General features: G+C 43.4%; 1 protein-coding gene across 9 annotated transcripts in view; it reads left to right on the forward strand.

Moving 5' to 3' along the window:
* Positions 1-16,925, forward strand: part of LOC127646979 (forkhead box protein P1-B-like) — a 247,987-nt gene that overhangs the window by 82,035 nt on the left and 149,027 nt on the right. For all 9 annotated transcript variants that reach the window (XM_052130998.1, XM_052131001.1, XM_052130997.1 and 6 more), the window contains one exon: positions 1,210-1,274. The gene's annotated coding sequence lies outside the window, so the exon portion shown is untranslated. The remainder of the gene's footprint in view (positions 1-1,209; positions 1,275-16,925) is intronic.

Raw genomic sequence — 16,925 nt, forward strand, 5'->3', positions numbered from 1 at the left:
CTTTATATTAGGTGTCTTTAACTACTGTATACTTCAACATTTGATACAATGTACTTATTATGTACATGCGTGTTGTTGCATTGAACTTGTATTTGAACATACGTGTGGCAGCTGTGGCTTAGGTGGTAGAGCGGGTCGGCCACTAATCGCAGGGTTGGTGGTTCGATTCCCGGCCCACCCAACTCCACATGCCGAAGTGTCCTTGGGCAAGACACTGAACCCGTGTCGTTAGACACCTAACAAGACAATGGCAGACTAGCGCCTTGCATGGCAGCTCTGCTGTCATTTATGTGTGAATGAGTGAATGAGACGCAGTGTAAAGCGCTTCGAATAACGCTTAGGTTAAAAAGGCACTATATAAGTGCATACCATTTACCATTTTACATTTAAAGTACCTGCATTTAATTACATTTATAGGGTTAAACTTACCTCTTACCCCAACCCAACCCTTACCCTAAAACTCTAACTCTACCCCTACTCCTAAATCTACCCGTACCTCAACCTCTTGAGCAGCAAATGTGAAACTTGCGAGAATATTACAGAACAACATAGCTGTTACCCAGTAAATCATTCTATGTATTTTAATGTTAGTATATAGCAGTTAAAGACACTTAATATAAAGTCCATTAATACGTATACCATGGTTCTTAAAGGTTTCCATATTCATGTACCACAGTTGTCTTCTAAGGTGCTTCAAAGAATACCATGTTACTGGTACTGGTACTTGTTTTCAATGTTACAGTCTTTTTTGAGGAGACATGTTACACAAAAAAAGTACTGTGGCCTTCCCATGATACAGTAATGGTAATACTATTCTATTTTGATGTATACCTGGTACTGAATGGTTACCATATTCAAGTACAATGGAATTTACATGGCCCTTCAAGATGCCTCAAATAAGGAAGTAGTGCTAGATGGTGCGAAAAACATGATATTACCATGGTACTTTCTGGTCCTTAGTGTAGTGTATGGGTGAATATAAATGCTGTTGGGATAAGTGAGTTTCTTCTGTGAGTTTGTCCGCTGCTAAGTTCTGTTACAAAATAATGTACTCTTTCTGTTTGTCCATGTTGAATACTCTGTACATCATCAAAACACCTTAGTTCTTTAATGTCATTTTGTACAGACAGATGCAGTTCCCTGATGGTTTTTGACAGGTGCAGTAATTATACCGCTACAACCTTTCCTGTGTGATTGTTGTCTGTGCAGGTCAGGGGGGTTAAACTCAGCGCTGGAATTGAAGACGGCCTCAAATAAGCAAGTCCTTGGAGAAGGTAAACAAATGATTAGTTATTAGACTCCAAATCCAAAGGAGCTGATTTTTTGTGTGTGTGTGTGTGTGTGTGTGTGTGTGTGTGTGTGTGTGTGTGTGTGTGTGTGTTTGTTTGTTTGTTTGTTTGTTTGTTTGTTTGCTAATGGACTAGAAAGGGGAGGATTGGTGCTTTTATTCCATATCTAGTTTAATGAATCACTTGATGTGTTGCAGCTCTGTTGTTTGTTTGCTTTTCTCAAGGTTGAGAATAAAGAGGTTATTTGTTCTTGTCAAAGTTTACAGCTAAGCAGGAAGGCTTATTTTCCTAACTGCACAGGTTTTATCTTTTCATGTTTATGCTCTTTTGTTTTTAGACATAGTTTGGTTTTTATGGGCCCATTTTATGCTGAAGCTGATGCAAACTATAAGGTTAGTTCACCTAAAACTTCTGTCATAATTGACTTACCATCATTTCGTTCCAAACCCCTATGACTTTCTTTTTTCTGTAGAACACAAAAAGAGATCACCTTAGTCACCATTCGGTTTCAATGGTTGAAAAACAATTTGTTTGAGGCTGTCATCCTGTCTAACATTTTCATTTGTGTTCCACCAAAGAAAGAATGTCTTACAAGGTTTGGAGTAAATTATTTTTTCATTTTGGTGAACTATCCCTTTAATAGCATTAGGACTTAAGATTTTTGGTGTATCCAGGCACATGAATGCGATAAAGAAAAACGTAAACGTATACTTAAGTATTTTATTAACAAACTGTTCAGTTTGGTTTGCTAACATGCACAGAGTATGTTAGATTTAAATCACTCCAGATTCATTTCACGTTTGCATAATTCCAAATATGCTAAAATTTATTAAACAAATCTTAAGGATCCGCATGTTGTCAACTCGCTACACAGAGAAACTTCCTTCCGTTTCCTAGGATTTTATTACTTTACTAAGATGCTAAGATACAGAAATATATTTCTCTTGTATAATAATAATATTAATTTTGCATCTTATGAGTGAAGGACATTTGCAAATTTCTCACAGTCCCCTCTCCATTTCCCAGAATAGAACAATCCTAAACATCTTATATGCAGACTGGAGCATACCAATGCACTGAAGTTGGGGCAATCACACAGTATGGGCACAGGGTGTGTGAGGGACGGAGTTTGTATGTCTGTGTTCTGTCACTAACAGTATGGTGGACAAGGAAGGGAATTTCCATTCTTCCCCATGAGCTCATGTTTACAGACACAATCACACACACCCAAAAATCTAAATCTAGTTCTCTGTGTCTGTGTCTTTGTTTTTTTGTTCTGTCATTTCCTCTCCCTATACCTTTAGAAATACCTAATATAGTCTTCTCTCTTTCTGCCTTATCCATATGTTGATTTGTTCATGATTTTTTGACAGGAATGAAAATTAGGCTGTGAGGGATAGACTTATCATATCCTTAAAAACAAACATTGTATAAAGCTATCAAAAAGCTCCAGGATCACATTTAATTTTCCACACATTTTCTTGAAAGATATTTTTTCAATGTTTCATCAGTGGAACGATCCAAAAACACTTTAAACAACTGTACAACTCATTGAAGAGTCTCTACGTCTTTTCTTCACAGCCTCATTGTTATTCCTGTCAAAATCAAAGATGGCGTTGCTGTGAAAATGGGCATTTTTGAAGGATGAATTGTTCATTCAAAAGGCATTTCGAATGGTTATTTGGGAATTGAGCATTCCAATGGGGACAGGGTTCAAGTGGGCATTTTGGAAGGGTGTAGGGTTTGGACGTTCCTTTTGGCATTTTGAAAAAAATATTTCAATGGATGATTCCATTATTAAATAATCATCTGATCGCGGTTATTTGATCTAACCTTGGCTATCTCAAATAACTGTGTTTAGATCAAATAACAGCAATCAGAACATTATTGTGCACTTCAAGATCCGATCACATTTAATGCCCTAATAAAGGAATTTTAATTCAAATATATAGGCTAAATGTCATCAACAGCTCATTTGTGTGTCATTCAGTTGATCTCCGAACGTCACTGAGCCGCAACATTGAAGTCAACCAGCGGCTCCTGTCCAGAAGAGGGCGTGAACCACTTCTCAAGCGCTCTGATGCGTGTGCCATCAGCAGATGCTAGCGCCAAACTCCCGTGAAAAATATAAAGGAACAAATATAAACTTTGATAGTGAAAGCAAAGTGCTCCAGCTGTATTTTAAACAATTGTGTAATGGCAAATGTTTCTGGTCATTGTGAGTTCATATAAGCATTGTTAATGACGCAGTGACAAAACAATTATTTTAATATTTCAAAATATTATATGGAATATAAAAACAATATTGTAACACCGTTCAATGGAAAGGAGGAGGCGAGAACCGGCTTGGCAATATAAATAATATTTTAATGATAAACTTAAACAAAAGACAAAAACACACACACATGACGGACATGCCCGTAAACAATCTCTCTCTCCCGCACCATCTTCCGCAGTCGGCCTTTATCCCTCTCGGAGGCTTGATTAGCCTGATAAGGGACCAGGTGTGTAGAAACATGACCCAGACCCGCCCTCCACCCTGCCACAAATATATATAAATATATATTTTGTTTAATATAAATATAGCCTATGATATAAAATACAAGAGTTCCAAAACAACAGTGTAAATGTAAAACTGACCAAAACGAGAGATATTTAAGTATTTCGAAATATTTTGGTATTTAAAACATAATTTTTCATGCCATTTAATTTTTAAGGCCTTAAAAGTAAATCATATACCCCCATTTTATTATTTGATATATATATGTTGGAATTTAAATATGAAATATGGCAATGTATATGAAAATTAATCGTGAAAGCCCTAAAACAGACAATTAATCATCAAAATCGCAGTTATTTTTGACAGTTAATCGTCAACCAAATTTCATAATTGTGACAGCCCTAGTTTGGGCATTCAAATTGGCAAAGGGTTCCAATAGGCATTTTGGAAGGGTGTATGGTTGATCTAACTCACAGTGCTATTCTGCCCTACAGCAGAAATCGCAGTGACTACAGCAAACAATTGCTTCAAATTTACTTGGTGCCATGGTGTCTAAGAGACCCGATATCGATCATACAGTGACTTAACACTTTTGCAGGCAAGTGATGTTTTATGGTGCGTTTTCCCTCCTCCCTCTGCCCTCAAGCTCTTGGCTGGACAGGCTAAGGGTCATCATAACTTTTCAATTTGAATTTGATTGCTTATCCTCTACAAAGTGCAAAAGAGTAACATGAGAATGAATGCCGATGTGAAACAATAACAAAGTGTTTCAGAATTGTATAGCTTTACACTTTTTCACACTTTTGGTATCTAAAACAGTTAACTATACAGTTCAGTTTATTCCTGACAGAAGCACACCTTTACTTCTGTCTGGACACCTGACGTTTAGCTCTCTACAACCAACAACACTCCCATAAGTTTAAGGGAGTCTATACACTTAAACTCTGTTAGCCTCCAGAGAGCTAAACAGCAGGGAAAATATGATATTTGCTTTCTGTGTGGCGCCTGCCTAGGGCTAAATTGGAATGCCTCTGAAGATCATACACTTGATTATTTACTTTATTTGCCTCATCCTCTCATTTTACAGCAACCACACAGACGTCAATTCTGAAGTAACACACCAAATGAAAAGTTGTATATTGATGCATGTTAGGACGCAGTGGTGGATTAGGGTCCATGTAATAGCTCTTCCGAGTACATTTATTGCTTACTAAAAAAAAAAAAAAGTAATTCTGTGTATCAGCATCAGGTTGAAAATTGCTTTGCATTAGCATTAGCATTTGGGAAGCCCCTAATTCCCCTGTTTCTACAGCTGAGTGTGTTTCTATGCATTTACAAGTGCTTTCGAATCGTAGGAGTTCACTTTAATCGTTTTTTTCTGCCAAAGCTATGAACATAATAAACAAGCCAGCATGGCTAAAGCACCACACGGGGGAGATTGCTAACAAGAAAGTTAAATGTGTGTGCTAGTCACACAGTTGTTTATGTGCTTGAAGCTAAGGCTTACAGAAAAGAGGGTGAGGTTTTTTGCTCTGCTGTAATGAAAAGGGTTTCTTTTTAATACAAAAGACTTAACAAAGACTTAGCTAAGACAACTATATATTTTTTTGCTAATCATGAAAATGTTAACTATTTTCCCTTACAAAAAAGTATAGCCTTTACCTTCCGTATTAATAGTATTACCATCATGGTGGTGTCAAAAACCCATGGTATTACTATAGAACCATGTCCAAGAAAGATACTATTATGGTGGCATGTAAAAATAAATAAATCGTAAAAACATGGTTATAACATGGTACTTTTTATAACTGTAAGTTGGTTTGGCATTCAGAAATCTCATCACTTTCACTGTGAAAGAGGTGTATCTAGATCAGTGCAGTAGTTAGCGCACATGCTACAAACATGGTGCTCATGTGGGAAACACAGGTTTATGTCGCCCTTGAAGTGTCCCATTCCTATTTAAAGAAATAGAGGTGTGCAGTATTTACCTGATGAAAGTGTACACACTAACAAAAATGTAACAATGTATAATGGATATATTGTTTATATACTACATATATAAACTCATCAACCACTTTATTAGGTACACCTGCACACCTACTTATTCATAAGATTATTACATAAGTTAATGTTCACATCAACCATCAGAATGGGGAAAAACATGATCTCATTGATTTCAACCGTGGCGTGATTGTTGGTGCCAGATGGGCTGGTTTGAGTATTTCTGTGACTGCTGATCTCCTGGGATTTTCACGCACAACAGTCTCTAGAGATTACTCAGAATGGTGCTTAAAACAAAAAAAACATCAAGTGAGGGGAAGTTCTGCAGAGAGAAACACCTTGTTGATGAGAGAGGTCAGTGGAGAATGGCCAGACTGGTTCAAGCTGATTGAAATGCTACATTAAATCAGATAACCAACTTTTACAATTGTACAATTGTTATGTGAGGAATAGCATCTCAGAATGCACAACATGTTGGACCTCGAGTCAGATGGTCTACAACAGCAGAAGGCCACGTCGGGCACTTTATTAGGATCATAGTGTTCCTAATAAAGTGCTTAGTGAGTGTAAATATTATGTTTTTTTTTTTTGACATACTGGATTGTTTGAAGAACCTTAGAGTAACATGTAAACACAATGGTACATGAAAACAGAATGGTAATCAAACAGTACCATTGTAGATATGAAAGTAGCATCGTGTTGCCATCTGACACCACAACTGCACGACGGTACCTCCACAGTACTTTTTTGTAATGGGAACGAGACAAAGGTGAATCCTTTTCCGAATGCATATTAGAAAATCTGAATTAGAAATCCATTATATTTGGCGTGGCATTCACAGCTTGAATTGTGGTCTTTAGAGGGTGAAGAGCTTTGATATAGTTTGTCTGCCACTGTGTTGGAGCGAGTATTCATGACAGAATCTTTGTACTGAATTGAAGCGATGGCAGTCAGGCAGGCAGCAGTCTCGACTTCTGTCAGGGGAGTTGTCTTCAGAGAGATAAAAGCGAGATCTGTCCACAAAACACTCTTGAAAATGAATGTGAGTGTGTTTGTCACATACTCTACATTAAAAAGCTCAGTTTGTCTTCAGATTACGTTTTTTTTAATTTATTATTTCTGTGCATCGCATTTTTATTTCTTCATTCAGGCTTAAGGGTTACCGTATTTAAATGGGACCAGTTGAATGATAAAATCATCATAGAGTGTCCTTAAATTATCAAATTAGTGCATTGGTCCTGTGATGGCCCACGAGGCAGCCACACATCAATGAGCGGTAATGTTACACACGCGCACATACATACCACACACACGCGCACATACGTACCACGCACATGCGCACCTACGTACCACGCACATGCGCACATACACACGTACATGCATATGCTTTCTTTAATTTATCCGGCACATTGTTTGAGCTTCTTATTTTAGTTCTCTTAACTCTTTAGTTTTCATATCCTAGGTATATGGTAATAATATTTAGGTATTTAAGTTCTGGTGCATCATTGACTAGTTGGAGTGCACACATTCTAGATTATGGTGTACGGCATATAGTTTAAGTTACCGCTGTGGTGCTGAGGAGTGGATGGCTGGAGCTGTTAGCTGTGAATAGTGGTCGGCGAGTGTTTTAAGGACCGGCATTGCTCTTCGACCGCTGCTTTAGTTCCGCTTTCCACTACCAACCAGCAGATTGACTGTGTGGAATTGGGGTGGTTGTGTTTTGGATTTTCTAATTTGTTGGTTCTCTTACGAGAGGTTCTCTCGTATTGCGTAAGCTAGCTTACGCTACGGGAAAGATTCATCTTTTCTGAGATATTGAAGCCAAAAAATTATCCTTAATTTTGTATCCATTGTCAACGCAGTGCGGCAGCTGCAGACCTTGAGCGGGTTAGCTAGCGAGCTCATTGGTTGCTCTGCGGCAACTGCTGCAGCCTATAGACGAGCTTGGGCGAACTCACATCCAATGAGAGGTGTCCACGCGCTCACTGCATCAAAGCCCGCAAAAAAGGCCATGACTAGAGTGCATATAAGCGTAGTTCGTAGGCTGGAACCCTGATTTTCATCTCTTCAGCGAAGCTCTTCGCATCTCTGAACTAGAAGCCGCGTCGCCGTTCGAGGGGCATCTAGCAAGCGTGGACAGCGCTCGAAGAAGCCGGCCGTCTTCGCCACCTTCAGCCATCCTGCGAGCTACGCCATCCGGCGACGTATCCTTTTTTAGAGCAAGCTAAGTTCCTCAGCGAACTTCACAAAAGAGTATCGAGCGTCTTTTTAAAGATGCCTCGCACTTCCTGCGGCTCATGCCGCGCTCCTCTCAGCGCCGGAGACCGACACATCATCTGCGCTCTCTGCCTGGGACTGGGGCATGCAGAGCTCGCCCTCGCTGACGACGGATGCGACCTCTGCGAGGAGCTTCCGATGTGGACCCTGCGGGCTCGACACGAAGTATGCAAAACCGGAGCTGCCGCGCCGCCTTCTGTTTCGCCGCGCCGGAAGAAGCGCCGCTCCCAAAGGCTGCCGGAACCGGTTTTAGAAGCGACTGTCTCGCGGAGCCCCTCCCTCGAGCATCGCGTTCACCCTCCCCGCCCCCCCAGGACGCGCAGATGCCGCCAAGCGGCCGCACTGCTGCCACCTCGGAGAGCGAGGCGGAGGACAAAGGCTGCTGTTCCATCATGGCTTCGGACAGCGAGGAGTGGTCACAAGCCTCCTCAACGGCCCAGGAATCCAGCAGGACCCGCGCCGGAGTCGAAGGGGAACTGAGACGCCTCCTCACACAGGCCGTCGACCGCCTCGGGCTCGAGTGGTCACCGCCCCTGAGCAGGCTCCCAACAGACTCGGCGGCTGTTATCTTCAAAGCCGTCACCGCGGCGCCAGCGCCTGGGCCGCTCCTTCCTGCCGGAACTCCACGCCGAGCTCTCTAAATCGTGGAGCAGCGCCTCTCTCGGCCAGGACTCGATCCCACGTCTCCACCGCTCTCGCTTCAGTGGGCGGCGCCGCCAGAAGGGCTACTCTTCCATCCCCGGTCGAGGATTCGGTAGCAGCACACCTTTGCTCGCCCTCCGCGAGATGGCGGTCTAAACCAGTGCTCCCGTCTAAGGCCTGCAGAACTACTTCCACCTGTGTTGGCGCGCCTATTCCGCCGCCCGGCCAAGCCGCATCTGCTCTGCATTCCATGGCCATCTTGCAGATCCTCCAAGCGGACCTTCTTCGGGAGTGGGATGAGAGAGGCAGGCACCCAGAGGCTGTTACAGATCTAAGGAGCGCGACGGACCTCGCCCTTCGCGCCACCAAAGCTGCAGCCCAAGCTATAGGGAAGTGCATGGCCTCGCTGACTGTAACCGAGAGTCACCTGTGGCTAACGCTAGCCGACATGGGAGAAACTGAGCGCTCCGCGTTCCTCAACGCGCCGCTCTCTCCGTCCGGTCTCTTCGGTTCCACGGTAAGTGGCATTGTTGACCGTTTTTCGGAAGTCCAGAAAGCCACCCAAGCCATGAATCTCTTCCTGCCTCGCCGCGCTAGCTCCTCTGCAGGCCGCCCATGTAACCAGCCTCCTGCACGAGCATCTTCACAGCGCCCAGCTCAACAAAGCCAGACTTCCCAGCCGCCCCAGATCGCGCTCAGACAGCCGCCGTAGACCACCGCCCCCCACGGGCCTCGGCCTAAGATTGCGCTGAAACCTGAACAACCGAAGTCCTCCTAGCTTTGTTGAACAAATGACGGCTCAGTCCCGCCGCGGCCGGACCACCGTCAAAGCTTCGCCCCCTGTCAGTCCCCTTCTCTCAGGCTACTGCAGTGGTGAATTTAGCAGCCAACAAGCCGGTGACACTGCCCGCTTGCCTGCACTCAAGCGCCGTTTTCACGGCGACCCAAATAAATCTTGTAAAGAGCAAACATGTCTTATGTGTAGAAAATGTACCCACAACCCTGTGTTAGCCCCTACACACAAGCATAACACATCCCATGCCCCTATCAGAGCACGCTCTCATAAAGCGATTACTGAACCGCTCGGCGTCAGAGTCAATGAAGGCGCCCACAAATGCGTCGTGGCGCCCATTCTCTGGCAGCTCTGTCACCACGACCAGCCCTATGTGTAGAAAATGTGCCCACAATCCAGTGTTCACTTCTGCACACAAGCACTGCTTGTCTCGTGTCCCCACCAGAGCACGCTCACATAAAGCGATTACTGAACCGCTCGGCGCTATAGTCAATAAATGCGCCCACGAATACGTCGCGCATGCCCATTCTCTGCCCGCTCTGTTACACGGCCAGCAAACATTCCTCTGTGTGTAAGTCCCGTGCCCATGACTATGCTTGCGCATCACGTAACAGATGTGACTCTTTCCTCATTCATTCCAGTCGGAAGTCACTCACAAAACAGCCTGTTCATGCTGTCTCGCGAGCAATCATGCATAAACACACTAAGCGCGCTCACACATTTTGTTCAGCGCTCTGTGTGCGGCAATCAGAGCGAATTGGCCATTCACCCTCTAGCGTTACGCTTCAAAGCGTGGGAAGCTATTCCAGGGATATCCCAGTGGGTGTTAAGCACAATACAACAGGGCTATTTGCTACAGTTCGATCGCCGCCCTCCTCGCTTCAGAGCGCGGCTCGAAACCACTGTGAACACGGAAGCAGCGTGCATGCTTCGTTCAGATATAGCAAGCCTTCTGTGCAAAAGGGCCATAGAGAAAGTGCCACCCTCTCTGAGCGAGTCGGGGCTTTACAGAAAAGTTCTGGTGCAGTTTCTTGTTCCCAAGAAAGACGGCGGCCTCAGACCCATATTAGATCTCAGGGTTTTGAACAAGGTGCTTGCAAAAAGACCGTTCAAAATGCTTACAATCAGGAAACTCCTCGCGCATGTGCGCCAGGGGGACTGGTTTTTTTCTTTCGATCTGAAAGATGCCTACTTTCAGATTCAGATAAATCCCCGTCACAGGCCATTCTTGAGATTCGCCTTCGACGGCCAGGTTTATCAATACACCGTCCTTCCGTTCGGCCTGTCCTTAGCACCCGTACTTTCACGAAGTGCATGGATGCGGCGCTCGCACCCTACGGAGTCAGGGTTTCGCGAATTCTGAACTATTTGGACGACTGGCTGATTATGGCTCAGTCACATATGGAGCTTCTGTCTCACAGAGCAGTTCTCCTCAGCCATCTGAACAGTTTGGGTCTTGCAGTCAATTGGACCAAGAGCTCACTACAGCCCAGTCAGACAATTTCCTTCCTTGGGATAGAACTAGACTCCGTGGCAATGACGGCTCGCTTATCTACACAGCTGGCGCCGTGTTCAGCGACTAGCCGCATCTTTTCAGATGAACAGCCTCACGCCTCTGAAGAAATTCCAGAGAGTGCTAGGTTACATGGCCTCAGCCGCAGCAGTACTTCAGCTGGGTTTACTGCACATGCGCCCGCTTCAGCATTGACTAAACACCCGCGCGTCTCGCCGGGCTTGGGCCACAGGCCGCCAGCCCATCAAGGTGACTCAGACCTGTATTTCAGCTCTGCAGCCTTGGACAGTGGCCGAGTGGTATCAGCAAGGAGTGACGATGGGAGCTGTATCTCGCCGAAAAGTCATCTCGACAGACGCGTCCAACACGGGTTGGGGCGCGGTCTGCGAGGGCTCTCCGGTTTTCGGCCTATGGTCAGTTCAGGAAAAGCTCCTTCACATAAATTGTCTGGAAATGATAGCGGTCGAGTACGCGCTCGTGCGCTTTCTCCCGGTCATTCAGGGTCACCGCGTCCTGGTCCGTTCGGACAACAGATCTGTGGTATCCTACCTAAACCGTCAGGGCGGTGTCAGATCCAGGAACCTTTTCCATCTGACGGAACGCATACTGAGTTGGTCCCAGTGCCACCTGCGCTCGCTGAGGGCGACGCGCGTGCCAGGCCACCTGAGCGGCGGCCCGGACAGACTGTCCAGAGACAATATTCCCCTGCACGCTCAAACAGTCCAGGCGTTATGGCACCTATTCGGCAGAGCAGAGATAGACCTCTTTGCGTCAGAAGAGAACTCTCACTGCCCGATATTTTTCTCGAGCGAGGGCAGCTGGCCCAGGACTGGCCCAGGCGCCCGCTTTACGCCTTCCCCGTCTCGCTATTGCCACAGGTAATGCAGAGGATCAGGAAGCAGCGTCACTCGGTGCTCCTCATAGCCCCGCGTTGGGAGAATCAGACATGGTTCCCGGAGCTTACGCAGCTGTCACTGACAGCGCTGTGGCCCATCCCAGTGATAGCAGATCTCCTCTCTCAAGCTCGCGGCACAATCTGGCATCCCCACCCAGAGCGCTGGGCGCTGCATGCGTGGGTGATCAACGACTACCCGTCGCTCTGCCAGAAGGAGTAATAAATACCATTATACACGCTAGAGCCCCTTCCACAAGAAGACTGTATGCGTCAAAATGGTCTGTGTTCTCAAAATGGTGCACCGACAGAGACCTGGACCCGCGGACATGTGGGGTGTCAGTCAGCTGCTCAGTATTTCTACAAGAGCTGCTGGATAAGGGCAGATCCCCATCCACGCTCAAAGTGTATGTGGCAGCCGTTGCGGCGTTCGCTGAACCCCTGCACGGCCAGTCATGGGGAAAAAACGAGCTGGTCATCCGCTTCCTTAGGGGAGCTAGAAGGATGAACCCCCCGCGCCCCCCATCGGTTCCTATCTGGGATCTTCTATAGTTCTCGAAACTATGAAAGCCCCCCCCTTTCGAACCACTTCAATCCGTGGATTTGAAATACCTTTCACTCAAAACCGTTTTTATGGAATGATATTCCGGACATTATTCAAAAGGAATTGCAAATTGTATTTGCAATTGCGTTTTCAATTTGTGGACGCATAAAATGTGACATAATCCAAACGCAATTGCAAATCGCGCATTACGGTTTGCATTTTCGTTTAAGCGAACGCACAGTGACTGCCAAATTTCAAATGGAAAAGCAAAGTCCCATATCTTACGAGTTTTGGCCCTGTCATATTTAAATAGCAATTTCAATTACCACGTCTGCTTTTTCACTTTCTCAGCGTCGCGTATGTAGCCAGCCAAAACTCAAATGGAATACTATTTTTTTTTTATTTATTTTTTTATTGCAATATTAACAAACAGAACAAGACGATACATACAAGAAATATAAACAATCTTTCAAAACAAAAGAGAAATTATGGTTCAGAAAGGAAAAGTTAAGAGAGGAAATGTGAAAGAAATTGAAATGTATTCAACAATAGTCTAAAAAGAAAAGAGAGTAAGAGAAGAAAGAAAAAAAAAAGAAGAAGAGGGCACAAAAGAAAAAAACATTAAGAGAGAATATTAAACATGGCACTAATTCTGGATGTTTTCATTGCTTTCTTGTTAACAGAAGTTGAAATTGTATTTAAATACATCTTCAATTCTTCTTTGAAAAAGCTAAAGTGGGGTTTACTTTTTATATATTTACATTTATGGATATGATACTTTCCAATATATAAAAGAAGGTTTATACAAAAACATGCATTAATTAGATTCTTGTCTTTAACATAAAATCCAAAAAGAATGTGTCTATATGATAAAGAAAAGTTACATAAAACCTTTTGGACAATCAGAGCATCAATATTGTTCCAGAAAGACCGAGTAAAAAGACATTCCCAAAACAAATGATCAACAGTTTCAGAGGAGGCTTCACAAAAAGAGCAGGAAGTATCAATATCATTTCTAAATTTCTTTAAAAAAGTATTTAACTGGATAAAATCTATGAATAATTTTATAGGACATTTCTTTAACTTTATTAGTTAGAAAGAATTTCTGAGGAAGTGACCAAACATATGACCATTTAATATCATCAAAAAGGTTATTCCAATAAGAAATGGAGGAAGGAATTGAAGTAACAGGGTCCAAAAATAATGACCTAATTTTATAATTGGATTTATGTATTGAAAAACAAATAGAACCAACCACAGTAGATTCAGGGCTAGGGGAGAAACAGAAGTCACTGTAGCACTATTATTGTTTCTAAACAGCATACAGATTTCCAAAGAGATGGCCTTGAAAACTATATTAAATTCTTTACTAGATACTGGGAATTGGTATCCTGAAACAAAATCGGAATAATTAAATAAATTACCTTCACTATCAAATAGCTGGTTTACTAATATCACCCCATTATTGAACCAGTTTTCAAGAAATAAAGATTTCCTCTTATGAAGAATATTACAGTTGTTCTGTGGTATCCTACATTTCTGAAGATACTACATGTTCCAAATTAAAAAATTGTGTGGCGAGAAATTATGCTTGTAAATAAGTTTCCAAGCCATAATCATCTGCTGATGATAATTGGAAAGTTTGACAGGAAGTTTACTAATTTAATAATTGCACATTAAAAGAAAATGTATACCTCCTAATTGAGAAAAAATATATCTTGGGATTATACTCCAAATAGAAGATTGATTGTGAAGGAAACGTTTAAGCCAATTAATTTTTAAGGTATTGTTAAGAGAATCAAAATCAATGAAATTTAAGCCACCTTTATTATAAGAATTCAAAATAACTGATTTTCTAATACTCAAATGTAATACTAATTCCCTTAGTATTTCCATTTCCGATGCCTTACACAGAAACCTGTCAATTAGGGTCAAGGGTGGGATTATGCTATGGGGCGTGTTTGTCTTGGGAAGTGACGTCACTCACAGTCGACGGTCAAGAGGTGATGCCCTGAACAGATGCCGGTTTATCAAATCAAATCACTTTATTGTCACACTACCATGTACACAAGTGCAACAGTAGGTGAAATTCTTGTGTGCAGTTCCGAGCAACATAGCAGTCATGACAGTGACGAGACATATACCAATTACAGTAAACAACATACTTACACAAAACAATTTACAAGTCAAATGTACACATACTTACACAACACAATAATTATATACAATGTACAGTAAACAAGACACACAATATACAATACAATAAGTAGTAGTATATGAAATATATATATATATATATATGTAGTAGTATATTGAGGAGAATATGTTGACAGTCCAGTGTGAGATTATAGATGAATAAAGTGCAGTGTTAATTATTGATCCTGATAGACTGTGAGTGATGTCACTTCCCAAGACAAACACGCCCCATAGCATAATCCCACCCTTGACCCTGATTGACAGGTTTCTGTGTAAGGCATCGGAAATGGAAATACTAAGGGAATTAGTATTCCATTTGAGTTTTGGCTGGCTACATACGCGACGCTGAGAAAGTGAAAAAGCAGACGTGGTAATTGAAATTGCTATTTAAATATGACAGGGCCAAAACTTGTAAGATATGGGAAACACAGTTGCAAACGGACTTTGCTTTTCCATTTGAAATCTGGCAGTCACTGTGCGTTCGCTTAAACGAAAATGCAAACCGTAATGCACGATTTGCAATTGCGTTTGGATTATGTCACATTTTATGCGTCCACAAATTGAAAACGCAATTGCAAATACAATTTGCAATTCCTTTTGAATAATGTCCGGAATATCATTCCATCCGTTTTTCTGACTGCCCTGTCATGAGTCAAACGTGTGGGAGACCTTCACGCGCTGTCTGTCAGCGCTGCGTGTCTTGAGTTTGGACAAAGTGACTCCAAGGTCATTTTAAAACCTAGACACGGCTATGTTCCCAAGGTGATCGGTACTCCTTTCAGAGCACAGGTCATTTCCCTATCGGCGCTACCAGCATCCGATAGTGAACGCGACGCCAATCTCCTTTGCCCAGTCAGAGCACTGAGATTGTATACCGCGCGCTCCGCCGCTTTCAGACGCTCTGAGCAGCTTTTCATTTCGTTCGGAGGGCGCACCAAAGGTCTCGCCGCCTCGAAACAGACACTATCTAGATGGATAGTGGACGCTATTGCTGCTGCATACGCGTCAAAAGACCTGCCATGCCCGTTGGGCATTAGGGCTCACTCCACTAGAGGCATGGCATCCTCGTGGGCATGGTCCAGCGGGATTCCCATTCACGACATATGTGTGGCAGCGGGATGGACTTCCCCCTACACATTTGTCAGATTTTACAATATGGAAGTGCCCGCTCTGCAGGCAAAACTACTAGCGGTTTAATACGCTACAGCTCCCCTGGTGAGCTGCACTGATGGGACACATTCCACACAGACCGGCACCGCCACTCTGTCGTTCCCTTCCCACTGTGTGCTTATGTATTACACACACACTGACCCGCATTCTTGCCGGCCAAATCTTATTTCCCCACTCATAAGGGCTCCCCCGGGTTCCCCCTTAATTCCCTGGGGCTCATACAGTGGATGCTTGGCGCGCACGGCGTTGACAATGGGTTCCCGTAGCGTAAGCTAGCTTACGCAATACGAGAGAACCTCTCGTAAGAGAACGTATCGGTTACCTAACGTAACCTCGGTTCTCTCTAGATGAGGGAACGAGTATTGCGTAGCCGGCCGTGCTCGCGCCACGAGCGACTTTTCGCTTCAGTCAATGAAAACCAGGGTTCCAGCCTACGAACTACGCTTATATGCACTCTAGTCACGCCCTTTTTGGCGGGCTTTGATGCAGTGAGCGCGCGGACGCCTCTCATTGGATGTGAGTTCGCCCAAGCTCGTCTATAGGCTGCAGCAGTTGCCGCAGAGCAACCAATGAGCTCGCTAGCTAGCCCGCTCAAGGTCTGCAGCTGCCACACTGCGTTGACAATGGATACAAAATTAAGGATAATTTTTTGGCTTCAATATCTCAGAAAAGATGAATCTTTCCCGTAGCGTAAGCTAGCTTACGCAATACTCGTTCCCTCATCTAGAGAGAACCGAGGTTACGTTAGGTAACCGATACGTTTTCTTTGTTGTTATTTGTTTATTTCTTCAAGATATGCATTTAATTTTATTCTAATTCTTTAACTGGCCTTGTTATGAATTTTGTAATTGTATTTGAAGTTTGTGTTTTCTGTTTTCCCCTTGTGTGTTAATGTGGACTTGTCCATTTGTATAAATGTGTCCCAGTTGTTTCATTTGGAAGGTCAGTTCAGTTCTTTCATATTGGAATTTTGTTTTGTTCTGTTGACCTCTTTTATTGGCCTGAACATGGATTTGGGTTATTTGGACTTTACTTTTGTTTCTATTTGAATTATTTTGGTTTGATTCATTAAAAGACTATTTTGGGAAACCGATTTTGTCACGGCCCT

This window comes from Xyrauchen texanus, chromosome 7 (genome assembly GCF_025860055.1).
Source record: "Xyrauchen texanus isolate HMW12.3.18 chromosome 7, RBS_HiC_50CHRs, whole genome shotgun sequence".
NCBI lineage: Eukaryota > Metazoa > Chordata > Actinopteri > Cypriniformes > Catostomidae > Xyrauchen > Xyrauchen texanus.